Genomic DNA, 14,016 nt, shown 5'->3' on the forward strand with positions numbered 1-14,016 from the left:
CTATGTGGCTGTTTGCTTCACTGCAGCTCATGTCTCTTGGGGACCTACTCTGTTTTTAAGAACGAACCTGAGATGGGATGTCCAGACTGTAGGAGACAGAAAATCAGGCTGCCCAGGGCTTCCAGATCATTACCGAATGAGACCAAAGTCTCCTACAGACGGGTCTCTTTCAGGTGTTATTTCAAGCTGGAAAAACTGGGAGGGCAAGCGAACTGAATTGAAGCAGTATTGATAGCAAATACTGTAAAGAGAGCTGCCCCTGCCTAGGGTGTGGAGGAAGTGGGGTGCAGAAAGATGCAGAGAAGCCCCAAACCAAAGAATGTAAATGTTTGCCCTCTGCACCTTCTGCCAGGTGTGTATCACAACCTCCTCCCCAGCTAAGAAAGAAAAAAAAAATTATGATTTGGTCATGCGAACCAAGTTATGAATAAAGAAGTTTTAGGGGCTTGGCTTCTCTGTATGTTCTGCCAGTTTTCAAAAACAAGGAAGACACAATTGCCAAAATCTGTCCAGAGTCCTTGCTGAAAATAAACATATATTTAGCATAAAACCTCAAAGATTATTCTGAGGTGCCTGGGTGGCTCAGTCGATTGAGCATCCGACTTGGGCTCAGGTCATGATCTCATGGTTAGTGAGTTCAAGCCCCATAGTGGGGGGGGAGGGGGGGGGCTCTGTGCTGACAGCTCAGAACCTGGAGCCTGCCTCCCATTCTGTGTGTATGTCTCTCTCTCTCTCTGCCTCTACCCCACTCATACTTTGTGTGTGTGTGTGTGTGTGTGTGTGTGTGTGTGTGTGTGTGTGTGTCTCAAAAATATATTCTATTAACTCATTTAACAAAGATTCTATTAACTCATTTAACACTCCAGGCAAAATCCTTACTCTCCTTATATTTCCTCCAAGGAAGGTGACTAAGGAATGCTGAATGTTTATACCAAAGTTTACCCAACAAAGTCCCAGTGCAGGCAACTCAGTGTAAGGATGGCTTTTTCTACCCACCCACACACAGGTGCTGACTGCCTTCAATCCCTAATAATTTCTGCTGCTCATGACCAAACTCCATGAACTGGTTTGGGTTTTTTGTTCTTGGGTTTTTGTTTTTTTTTTCACTATTGTGGAGGAATTACTGTCCCCCAACGGCATGGTCGAATGATAGTAACATGGGATTTGTAGTTTTAGGTTGAGTGTCCTTCTGTGTTTCCGCTTTCTCATCAGTAAAATGGATCATTTTTAGGGTCAAACATGATTATGAGCCTGAAACTACTTTTTTAACCACAAAGCTCTGTGCAGAGATCAGATGGCAAGTTGGTGCAAGTGCAAAAGCTCTCCATTGTTTTCATGCCTAAAACACACAAGAGCCAAGATAGGCTCGCCTTTGCAAGTGATGAGGAGAAGGAGAGAAGGGAAGAATGGGTGAATGGTTCCAACGTTCCCTTTCACTCCCTTCCTTGCACTCACCTCACCTCTCCCCTCTCCTGCAGCCCTTGAGTCGCTTTCAATCAAACCTAAGTAGGACCCTTCTCCCTTTCATGCATTTGGGACTCCTTCACTTACTCCATTCGTTTCCTGAGCCTGCCTTAACAAATGATCACAGACTTAGTGATTTAAAACAATAAAAATTTATTTTCTCAGTCTTGGAGGCCAGAAGTCTGAAGCGAAGTTGTCTGAAGGGCCAAGCTCCTTCCACTGGCTCTAGGGGATGATCTTTCCTCATTTCCTCTAGCTTCTGGTGGCTCCCAGCGTTTGCTGGTTTGTGGCAGCACGACTACACTCATAGCCTCTGTCTACACATGGCCTTCTTCCTAAATCTCTTCTTGCCTTCTCCTCTGTGATAAAGACACTTGTCATCCTGGATTTAGGACCCCACCCTAATCCAGGGTGATCTCATCTCCGAGATACTTCATGTGATTATACTCAATCGGCAAAGACCTTCTTTCTAAACAAGGTCACATTCACAGGTTAGGACTTGGGTATGTCTTTGGGGAGGCTACACTTCAATTCATGACACTTATCATCTCTGTAAACTGGGGATAATGACACCCATTTGGAGAGGTTGGTATTGGGATTTGAGATTGTATTTTTAAAATTTAGCCAATAGTAAAATGCTCAATAATGAGGTTTTTCAGGACAATCCTATTTTTCACCTTTTGTCCTGGCACATATTTTAATAATGCTTCCTCTTACTCTCAAAAATATCCTGGCTTGAATGGTAAATCACATGGTTTCCTTTACATAATTTCTAAGAGCCTTCCCAGTTCTAAAATATTAGATTCTTTGACAAAAATCACTGTCGTGTCCATGCTTGACCCCTTGTCAACAACGGAGGCCAAATGAAATTGTGCTGGTGGATGAAGAAAAGGGATTGCCATCTCATTCAGATTTTCTCACCTGTTAATGTGGGTAGAAATCCCTGGGGCTCTTGTTAAAATGTAGGTTCTTAGTCAGTAGGGTTGGGATGGGGCCTGAGATGCTGCATTTCAGTGTGTTCCTAGGTGATGGTAATGTTGTTGGCCTCAGACCACACTTGAGTGGCAAGCCCTTAGAGTATAGACAAAGGATGAGTTTCACATTTGACAGATAATAAAAGATTGCAAGGGTTCAGGTAAGTCTTTGGGATCCAACACAAAAAAGAATTGATTCTGGGGGCACATGTGTGGCTCAGTTGGTTGAGCATCCAACTCTTGACTTCAGTTCTGGTCATGATCCCAGGGTCAGCTCGCTCTCTCTCTCTCTCTCTCTCAAATAAAATTTAAAAATACACATACATTAAAGAAAAAAAAGAATTGATTCTGAAGAGCTGGTCCTTATCTAAGAACTCCTTTTGTGATTTTGCATCTTCTTTATACCCTTGCTTTGACAGCAAATGGATAATGTGAACAGAGGAGTTTATGCTAAAAAACTTTGACCAATTGTCAATACTCTCATGAATAGATGCCTACAGCAAATAAGATGCCATAGTTGAAGCCAAATGATGAACATTGATTTAATATAAGAGGTAGGATAGAACAGAGAAACCTGGGGATGAAGCAGATTGCTGAAGCATTTTATTAAACAGACAAGTTTTGTATTTCTCATCTCCAGTCAGTATGAGACTTCTCTTTTCTCAGATTTCACACCTTTCTTGGGCCTTCATCATCTCCTGCCTTGATTCATGTATTTGCTTTATTGTCCCACTGTAAACTGTTTCCTGTCAGGGATTTTTTCCTTCTTCTGTATTACTCCCTGCCCTCTGTTATCCACTCCTCCACCTGCACAGAATTTTATTTCATGGCACACTGTTAGTCAATGCCAGCAGTGTGACCCTAATGGTCACAAAGTTCAAATATCTTTGGCTAGTTCTTGAAGCACTCTAACTTTAACTCCCATTATGTTCTAACAAAACTTTCTCATCTTCCTCTGGTTTCTGCAGGGTTGCTTCTTCTCTGGGTCTTTGATCACATCACAGTTCCCCCTCCCTGTGCCCCCCACCAATATCCCTGTCCAACTCCCACCCCACACCCCTCTTCTGATCTCTCATCCAAATCCCTCACTTCATAGGTTAGGGATCCAACATGGGGATCCCACCAGTTGCTGAGTATTCTATTGCAATTATGCATTTCAAAACTGGGGAAATACCCACAGGATGGATTTGAGGACTTATTGGGCTCACTGTTTGATGGACCTGCCCTAAAACTCCATCATTCACCTGACCTCCATAAACTCCTACTTTCACTGATAAACCAAAGTAATGTTGTAGGTCTCCAGGAGTTAGTGTCAATTCAGAAACAGCCTCCAGTATTCCCTGGGAGTCTGATTACTACCCTTTTTTCAATGGACAATCACCATGATAAATGGCCATAGGTCTTTTGGGGGAAGACAGATGAACAGTTTAACACTTGTCAGTCTTTAAGGGGACTCAGTCTCCCCTTCTTTGAAGTGATTCAGTGTCTGTAATCTGGCTCAAGTTGAGGAATTCATTGAGGGACTAAGATTATCTCTCTGTGATTCAAAGTAGACTTCTATTGACTAAACCTAGAACATCTTCCACTTCTACAGAATACAAGTGAGAATCCAGTAGAAAGCCCATCTGGTTTTTTTTGTTTTCATTTTTGTGTTTTGTTTTTTTGTTTTTTTTTTTTTTTTGGTCAACTGGTCAACACCAGAGGTTTACTAGATTCAAACTATTCTGATAACTACTCTGATTTTGCTCCCACTATAGTCATCATACTCACCATCTGTGGCAATTAAGTGCAGCCACTTGGCCCCTGTGTTCCTAGTGTCCCATGATCCCCATTATACTTATGGACCCCAGTTCCCTCTGTAAATTCTAACCTACAGAGAAAAGCAACCACCAACCTCTTTGAGAATGCTGGGGACCCCTTTCACAAATTTATTTCTCCCAGTTGAAGTGAGGGGTACATCTTTGGATCTTCCTAAGATGAGTGACCTTACATGACAAATCTGCTCTAACATTCCAATCTCCCTAAGCCTTTGGATACTTTCCTCATACTACACCAAGGTAGTTCTGCCTTTTCAACTTCTTTCATGGAGACCATCTTTGGATTCATGTTTCAAGCCACCAATCATACTGTTAGAGTCCTTTCTGACCCCTTGAGCTGAAACACCAAATCTGTAATTTCTGCTTAGCGGGCTCATTTCAATAGATTTCACCTGATCCATACTCTTATATTCCTTCCTTATATTCCTTATATAAATATAAATTCCTTATGTTTATATTCCTTCCGCCATATTCTTACACCCTTAATATCCATTCCCACACATAGTCCACAGATTTCTGCCCATCTAAGTTTTAAAACTCATGAAGTTCTTTTGGAGTATAGCACATTTCCTCATGGCATATACTTTGTACTTTACCTTCCAGGGCTGCTAAGACTTGAGTGTAGTTACAGGTCTAGAAGCCAAGAGTGATGGAGAGTCATCATTGTCTTTCAAGGCAAGTACCTCAGGGGAGGCCATTACAGGTCCTTCAGGCAAAGGAGGACTGAGTTCTTCAGGCAGAGGTAGAAAACTGCTTCCTCTGGCAAAGATGACTCAGCAGAATTTAAGGGCTCAATGTCTCCTGGCTTTGTCAAATATGCCCATATATCCACTTGTCAGTTTTCAGGATCCTGTTTATTCCCAATCAATGCCATAGCTTTCATGTTGCAATTCAGTCACTCACAGAATGAGGCTCTAGGTTTGCTTTTCAGACATATTGGCCCATGGGTCAGAAGGTTAGGGTTCCTTTCAGGGCACATACAAAAGAAGCTGTCAGGTCATCTATTTGGAGTGCCACCCAAGAATTTGAAACCCTAAGCTCACCCTTTACTTTCCCTACTACTCAAGTATAGTTAGGAACGAATACCAACCTCATAATATTCCTTAGTTTAACTAAAATGATCGAAAATAGTAAATATAGGGTCACCCAAAATCTTGCCTTCTATTAATATTGATTAGGAATATCCCATGGCCATATTTTGCATGTCTCCTACCGTATCTTGAGGTGGACCACCAGTGTCCTCTTTATCCTTGAAAATAGAGGCATTGGTGCATTTAAATCTAATCAGATTAGAAAAACTACTCCAGAAACTCATCCTTAAGATTCTGAATGAGTAAGTCGTGGGAATAAAAGGCATGGCATAGGAATATAGTCAATGATATTGTAATAGCCTTGTGTGGTGACAGATGATAGTTACACTTGTGGGAAGCCACAGCATAATGTATAGACTTGTCAAATCACTATGTTATACACCTGAAATTAATGTAACATTGTGAGTCAACTCTACTCAAATTAAAAAAAAAAAAAAATTTAAAAACCATCTATCACACTTATGTGAAAATAAGGGGAAAAAGGAAAACTAATGCCTTACTATTACCATAAAAATAGTTGTGACTTCATGTACCCCTGACAGCCTCTCAAGGACCTCCAGGAGTCCCTGGGCTATGCTTTGCAAACTACTGAAGTATACATAAGTATTTGTCCAACAAAAAAATAATAGTGCATGGAGGTACATTATTTATGCCAGAGTTGCCTAATACCTCATGCCTCATTTTTACTTATGTGAATTAAATTATATGACTAAAAAATGAAAAGAGAAAAAAATTAAATAATGGCCATTCCACTCAGGTAGCATTTTGAGATGGGGAGCATAAATCTTTTCCTTCTCAAGGTGTCAGTTCCTGGATGGGGGATGAGGGTCTCTCAAAGTGTGAACATTTCCCTTGCTGGGTATGATTCTAGTGTTCAAAACTAGAATGCACATTTTTCAAACTGCTTAGCCCTAAAAGCCAAGCAATTTCTTCATCTGGGCTCAGTCCAAGGAACAATGAATCTATTCCAATATTGGAAGGAAAACTGACATGGTAAGAGGTAGTCTCTCAGTTTCCATGATGGAGAATTTCTAGTGAACTCTTCAAGGATGATTTTGACATACTCAACTTCTTTTCTTTTTTCTTTTTTAAATGTTTATTTATTTATTTTGAGAGAGAGGGAGAGCACATATGAGAGAGAGGGGCAGAGGGACAGAGGGAGAGAGAGAATCCTAAGCAGGATCTGCCCTGTTAGCCCAGAGCCTGACTTGGGGCTTCATCTCATGAACTGTGAGATCATGATCTGAGCCAAACTCGAGAGCTGGACACTTACCTGACTGAGCCACCCAGGTGCCCCTCAACTTTTTCTTTTGTGGGTGGGCTAAGAAACTAACTCTTGGATCTAGAATGTGACCCCACAGATTATAATCTACAATCTGATTGGGAACCACTATCATAGGACCTGATAGCTGAACCTACTATGTTTAGTCTCCAAATGTAGGAGCAACAACTAGCAGTTAAAATTTTTCATGCCATGGAAAACTGTTATGATATAGTGATATACTTAATGCACGTTTGCTGAATTGAACAGAATGTCCCAAAAGGGCAAGAATGTAGCTTCAAGGAGAATGTACATAGGGAGAAGGGAAGTCTCTGCCTAAAAAGTCCAAGCTCCCCTTTTCCCAAGCCATTTATTCATTGATTTTATGTAAATTAGCCATCAGAAATTACAGCGCCTTTATAAGACCCATTCAATGCTTTTTTAGAAAATTTGAATTGATAATCCACGTATTAAAATATTCACACTAAAATTAAAATTTCTAGACTCTTATAATCAGGCAACACTGAGCATGCTTCCTATAGGCAGAACCTCTCCATCTTCATCCCTCTCATGGTCTTTTGTCATAGAATGCCATTGATGTGTTTCTTATAGTAGAACAATGACTTGTACTTTGTACCTAGGGAGTTAGCAAAATTTTTCTTAACCTCAGCCTATTTCTTCATTTTCATTACCTACCCAGCCTCTTCCAGTAGGTATTTGAATTTGAAAGTAGATAAACCTCAGTTAGCCCCGTTAGTCAGAATTTCTTCCACAGGGAATTTTATTACCCCATTGCTAGCAAAGCTTTAGAGTTTCAGTACTCCTAAGAGCTGGATATCATGAAGAAATAACTTTCTTTTTATTTTCTTTTTCTTTCCTTCTTTTGTTATTTCCTTCCCTCTTTTAAATTTTTGTTGTTATTGCTGTTGTTGTTGTTCAAAGATTAGAGATCTTTGTTCAAGATTAGAGAAGGAGGGGGTCACCTGGGTGGCTCAGCTGGTTAAGTGTTGACTTCGGCTCAGGTCATGATCTTGCTGTTTGTGGGTTCAAGCCCCGCATCGGGCTCAGCACTGACTGTTCAGAGCCTGGAGCCTGCTTTTGATTCTGTGTCTCCCTCTCTCTCTGCCCCTCCCCAACTTGTGCTCTGTGTCTCTCTCAAAAATAAATAAACATTAAAAATACATTTTTTTAATTAAAAAAGAAAAAGATTAGAGAAGGACTTTGATGGTCAAGTGCCCTGTGTCCCCAAGAGACAGAAGACCCCACTCTAGAATCTGGCCAACATTTTTATTATCTTCCAATTTTATTCTCCTTTGTCATCATCTCTCTTCCTTTCCCCAGAAATTTAGGGAGAGATGATGACAAAGGAGTATAAAATTGGGGGATAATAAACATTTTGCCAAAAGTTTCCATTAAGGAACTGGTCACTTAGGGAAGATCTTCTTCCTCAGGCAGCTGTAATCACTTTATACCCAGTAATATCCACATTTACATAATTTACCAATATTCCAGGGGCACCTGGGTGGTTCATTCGGCTAAGCATCTGACTCTTGATTTCAGCTCAGGTCATGATCTCACGGTTTCATGAGTTTGAGCTGCACACTGGGCTCTGCACACTGACCTTGAGGAGCCTGTTTGGGATTCTCTGTCTCTTTCCCTCTCTGCCCCTCTCCTTCTCACACTCTCTCTGTCTCTCTCTCAAAAAAAATTTTTTTACCAATATTCCCAAAATATTTCCCCAATTTTGGAAGAATCAAGACATTATTATAATAACCAGTAAAACCTTTAAAAGATTTTGTTTATTTTTCTTTAACAGATTTTAAAAATTGACTTTATATTCAAAATTTCTGGATAATAGCAACAATTTGATGAGATGCTAATACTACATCTAGCCATCTGAACTTACCTGAGAGTAAGTAAAATCCTCATCTCTCCGGTGAAGTATTATACCATATCTGCACACACACGTGCACATACATAGTTGCATGTACATAGGTCTTGGTGGTTTGGTGAGTATAGGCATGATTTCATGATTTACCGTTCTCTGATGACGTAGTCAGGGACTGAAATTCATTCATGACTGGAAAACTTGTCATGGAGATTGATTTTCTGTCTTTTGTCCTTAAAATATTCACATTTCAGGGAAAATTAAGAACTTACAGATAAAAATTTTCAAAGACCAAATGCAGTTCTAAATTATATATTTGGACAAGTGGTAATAAATAGAAACTGGTATTTTAAATATTATTTAGATGCATACCTTCCCTTTTCTAGGGCGGAATAAAAATAAGTAGATTAGTAGTTAAGAAGAACAGTCAAATTTATCCCAGGATTAGTCCTAGAGTCTTTCATTCTGCAAGTTCATAAGTTAAAAACGTTTTCAAATCATGAGAGTTGCCTTTAATTAATGGCTTGTTGTCACCGCCCTATAATATATAGTGCTAAAGTTCACTTCTGCATTTTGAGCAGAAAGCAACTAGCTGACAACAATTAAAAAGAAAATAATTTGCTGACTAATTAGTAGCTTCAAATGCACTCTGACCTCTTAAAAATGAAATCTCTTCAACTATCATGATGACTGTTATAACACACTCCTGTTATTTATAATACTTCACCCATTTCTCTTTGTCTCCTCCTGGTGTCTCCTCCCTGAAGTTGGAGGAAAACCACTCTTGTCATCAAAACAGAGTTTAGTTGAGCAAAGCTTAAAATGAGGTAATGATGCCAAGCACATTCCAGTGTGATTTCTATGCTTCAATTATTTCCACCATTCTTTTTTGTTATTTTAACAAATGAAAACTTTTTTTGTTTTACTTACTTTAAAGCTATCAGGTATTGCTTTCACTAGAAAATGACTAACAATGTTTTGGGCAGGACCTCAACATCAATGCAAAGAAAACTGGCTAACCCAACATTGTCCATGAGTAAGTCAGGTGAAGACAATCATCCCTCCAGTTCCTCTCAAAATGGGGTTCCTGGAGCCACAGGGACACAGACATAGTCTGGGGGATCCATAAGTCTTCTGTGAGTAAGTAGTGACCATCTACTCTTTCAATTCAGTATTTCTTAACTTAGAGCATACAAACACATTAGAGATCTGAGAATACTCTGGTTTGAGCATCCCAGGAAGATGGTGATATGATTCTGAATCTGATGAACTTAAATCTGTAGGAAATGTCCTTTCTTTGGAACCACGAAAATCCCAGCCTATGGCTCTGTTTCTAAAGACCTTAAAAAACAGATGGTTCATCCACACGTTGGTGTTGAATGAATTAAGGAAAACATCAGCTTCTTCACTGTTGACTAAAGTCTCAGCCTCAAACTCTCCTATTGACCTGCCTTTACAAAAGTATGTTGGGGGCATTTTCTTGGTGACTCCTACCTGGAAAATACCATGACTCAATCTCCCCAGCACTCCTAAAGCCAAATGCAAATGACTCCACAGCAGAGATTTTGCAAGATTGCCTAGGAATGAACTACCCTGAGGAAGCAGGTTCTTCCCATAAAATTCCTCTGGGATTAGAGAGGGTGAAACAGAATATCAAAAATGGGGACTCACAACTACCTTAGTGTAATCATCTCCACTTGAGATAGCTAAAATAGCCCTTGGGTTTAAGATCTAAAACTTGGTTTAGTCAAGCTTTTGTGGCCGATTCATAATAATCAAATTCAGAGGAGACTGAGTTATGAATCATGGTGCTTAATACCATATATATGGTGCTGTATATATTTTTCTAGTAGCCAGAACATCTTCAAAATATAGTACCTCCTCCTTCACTCTGTCAAAGGGATGAAAGGCAAAATTCACAAGCAAAAGAAATGAGAGCAGGAGAGTTGTAGTTAGTGTCGAGGGTTCTTTCATCCATGGCCCAATTCTACCCGGACTCTCATCTTCTTTAAATGGGTTTCTTGATGGTCAGTGAAGTCATGGTTCCTTTTGGGTTAGTCACATTCTGGTGGTTCTTCTGGGAAATGTACTCTAGTCACTTTCATGGGTGTTTCCCACATCTCTTCCACAACACATTTGCCAGTTTTTTCTGATTTTTTTTTTTTTGCTACAAATGACTCATTATGCATAGTTGCATTCATCCTCTTAAATAAGTAATCCTTAAGAAATAAAGAAATTAAAAGTGATGAACAATAAATGTATAAATAATAAATGTATACCTTATTTTAATTCTCAATGGATGTTCTTATTTCCAAATTCTGGTGATCCAGGGATATCTTACTCCATTCTCTATATAATGACTTTTTTTAGTAACTCCTAATGAAAAAGTCCATTCATTCAATAAGTAAATATGGAGGACATACTATTTGTAAGCCAGATATTGTGATAATCTCAGAGGTTTAAAGAAAAATAAAATTGTCCAGTGCATGTGAAGAAATTAAGTAAGAGGGTTCATAAATACAGAATAATCTAGAATGAATCCACTTTTACCCCTTCTAATACATTTTCCACTATGCTATTTGAGCAGTCATTTTGAAAGCAAGCATCAGCGTGTTTTAGCTTATTTGGTCTTACAGCCATGTATAAGATATCAACAATCCAGCATAGATTGGGTTTTCCAAGCCCAGTCCTATTCCTCATTACTCTCTTCTAGTAGAGGTAAGGACCCTGGGTTCTTTGCACTAATGCAAGAGCTCTGGAGCTCTACAAGCAATTCTTAAATAATCCCACATCTGCCTCCCCAAGGATAAGCCTCCTTTGCTGTATGTAGCAGGAACCGTAGGCATAAATAAAGCCAAGAAACATTTCCCACCACAGAAGCAACTGAGTCCCAGTGTAGTAATAATTCAAGCTGTGAAAATTAACAAAAGGAAACCTCACTAAAATAGAGTCAGGAGGCCAGAAGGGGGAGCTCTCATGCTGTGACACTCAACATCAATTAACTCAAGAATTGCCAATTAATTAGCTATAGACCCCCAACAGAGGAACCGTCAACAGAAGAGAATCATCAGTTATAGGCCCCAACAGGAAAAGATGTACATTGCATCTCCGACATAAGAAATCAACTTACCCCAGCCACTCATCCAGATGAGAAACCATCATCATCCTGAACTCTTGCTTTTCTCCAATGGACTTTCATTCAGAACCACCCCTCGCAACATCCTCCTTCTTCTCCACAAAATAACATTTCTCTCTTTTGTTTGTTGGACTTGCCTATGGTTTTTGCTGTAGCTTGTTTGCCCCAAATTTCAATCCTCTGCTATTCCCAAATAAACCCATTTTTGCTGGTAAAATAAAGGTTTTAACTTTAAGGTCAACAAAGCATGTACAACTATTTACAATCCAAACATGGCATTGATTAAGACTTAATGTCCAAAACATCTCTATTCCTATTTTCCTTTCAGGTTTCTCCTAAAAACAAAGCGTAAGCACTTGCTTTACGTTTGTATAATTAAAGAGTCTATTTACAGTTGACTCAAAATAAGATTGCAAAATGTATTCTAATTTTCTCTCTCAGCTGAGGTAACGCTTTCCTCAGGTTTCAGTCCTGTCTTCCACACCTGGTGTTCTTTTCCACCCTTTCCTCCCTGGCGGTGTTTAGGTCCTTAAACAGACATTTCCTGATCCCAACACTAGGGGGGGGTTAGGTACCTTAATTATCCTTGCTTCTAGCTTTCTATCTTTCCTACAAAGTGTTTATCAGCATTATGTAATTATGTCATCACATAAGAGATTATGTCTTTAATGTTTTTGTCTCACATTAGATTATAAATTCCATTAAGGCAGGTACTGACGAGCCTGATTTAAAGTACATATTCACGAGTTGTGAATTCATGAATATGAGGAAAGTATAAGGCCAGGATTCCTGTCTTCTAAGAATTTAGAATAATATTGAGGGGGAAAAAATCCAAGAAACACCTACTATATCCAGAAGTTAAAAAAATTAAGAAGCAGGGGCTCCTGGGTGGCTCAGTCGGTTAAGCAGCCATCTCTTGATTTTGGCTCAGGTCATGATCTCACCACTTGTGGGTTTGACTCTAAATCTCTATTCATATGAAGCTCACATTCTAACAAAATAATTGATGTTGGTTAGAAAAATTCCATAGGAGTAAAAATAACTTTGTACAATGGTGAAGGATTTAAGGAGAAAGTGGAACTCTAACAGGCGAGATGCAGATTTGTAGAAAAGAAAGAAGGAATGAAAGGTCTGAATGCTTGTGTCTCCCCCTTCCCCATTCATATTTTAAAATCCTAAGCCCCAGGTGATGGTTGTAAGAGGTGGGGCCTTTGGATGCTAATTAAGTCAGGAGGGCAAAGCCCTCAAGATTGGACTTAGCGCCCTTGTAAAAGAGACCCCAGAAAGTCAACTGCCATTGAGGCTACTATGAGAAACCCTCATCAAACACCAAATATGCCAGCACCATGATCTTGGACTTTTCTAGCCTCCAGAACTGTGAACAATAAGTGTTTGCTGTGAATAGACCACCTAGTTCATGATATTTTTGTTGGAGCAGCCCAAAGAGACAAAGACAGAGCTATAAGAAAGTAAAATTCAGTAGAGAAAGCATGATTTTAGTGGGGAGTGGGGAAAAGGCTTAGGACAGTGGAAGATTAGGTGGATCAGACAGTGATTTAGCAACAAAGCAATCTGCTATTTTAGGAAATGCATTAATTTGCTTCAGCTGCCTTAACAAAGTACCACAAACTGGGTGACTTCACAGAAAGTCATTGTCTCACAGTCCTGGAGGCTGAAGTCCACGCTCGGGAGGGCAGGAATGGATTTCTGAGGGCTGGGAGGAAGAATCTGCTTCTTTCCTCTCTCCTAGCTTCTTATGGTTTGCCTGCAGTCTGGCATTCCTTGGCTTGTAGACACATCACAACATCTCTGCCCTCATGTTCACATGGTGTTCTCCCTGCATGCACGTCTGTCTCTTTACATGGTGGTCTTGTTACAAGAATACCAGTCATACTGGAGTAGGGGCCCACCCTATGATGTAAGCAATGTCCTTATCTCTAAAAGTTGGTAATAAAAGCATTTACAATCTTCTGTAAAGTAGTGGTTTACAACCCTGACAGCTATCATAACTGCATTTTTCAGAAATGACAATAGCTGGGCCCTACCAGCCTTCCTAGCATTCTCGGAGGATTTTCCAAAGTCTAATGGCCTTATATGTGAGGGTACCTCTTCTCTCTCAATCACCTCTTCATTCTTTTTGGTCTAGTAAGAAGGGTATAGATAGCACTGGGAATCGGGACCCCAAAGTTCTGGTTCCGACTCTACTCCAGATGAGTATTTACAGTTCGTTGCAGCATTATTAATTAATAGTTAAGATATGGAAATAACCTAATTATCCATCAAAGGGTGATTGGATAAAGAAAATGTGAAATGTATAGGAATATTATTCACCTTTTTAAAAAGGAGGTAATCCTGCCATTTGTGACAACATGGACGAAACTGAAA

Source organism: Panthera tigris, chromosome B1, assembly GCF_018350195.1.
Source record: "Panthera tigris isolate Pti1 chromosome B1, P.tigris_Pti1_mat1.1, whole genome shotgun sequence".
NCBI lineage: Eukaryota > Metazoa > Chordata > Mammalia > Carnivora > Felidae > Panthera > Panthera tigris.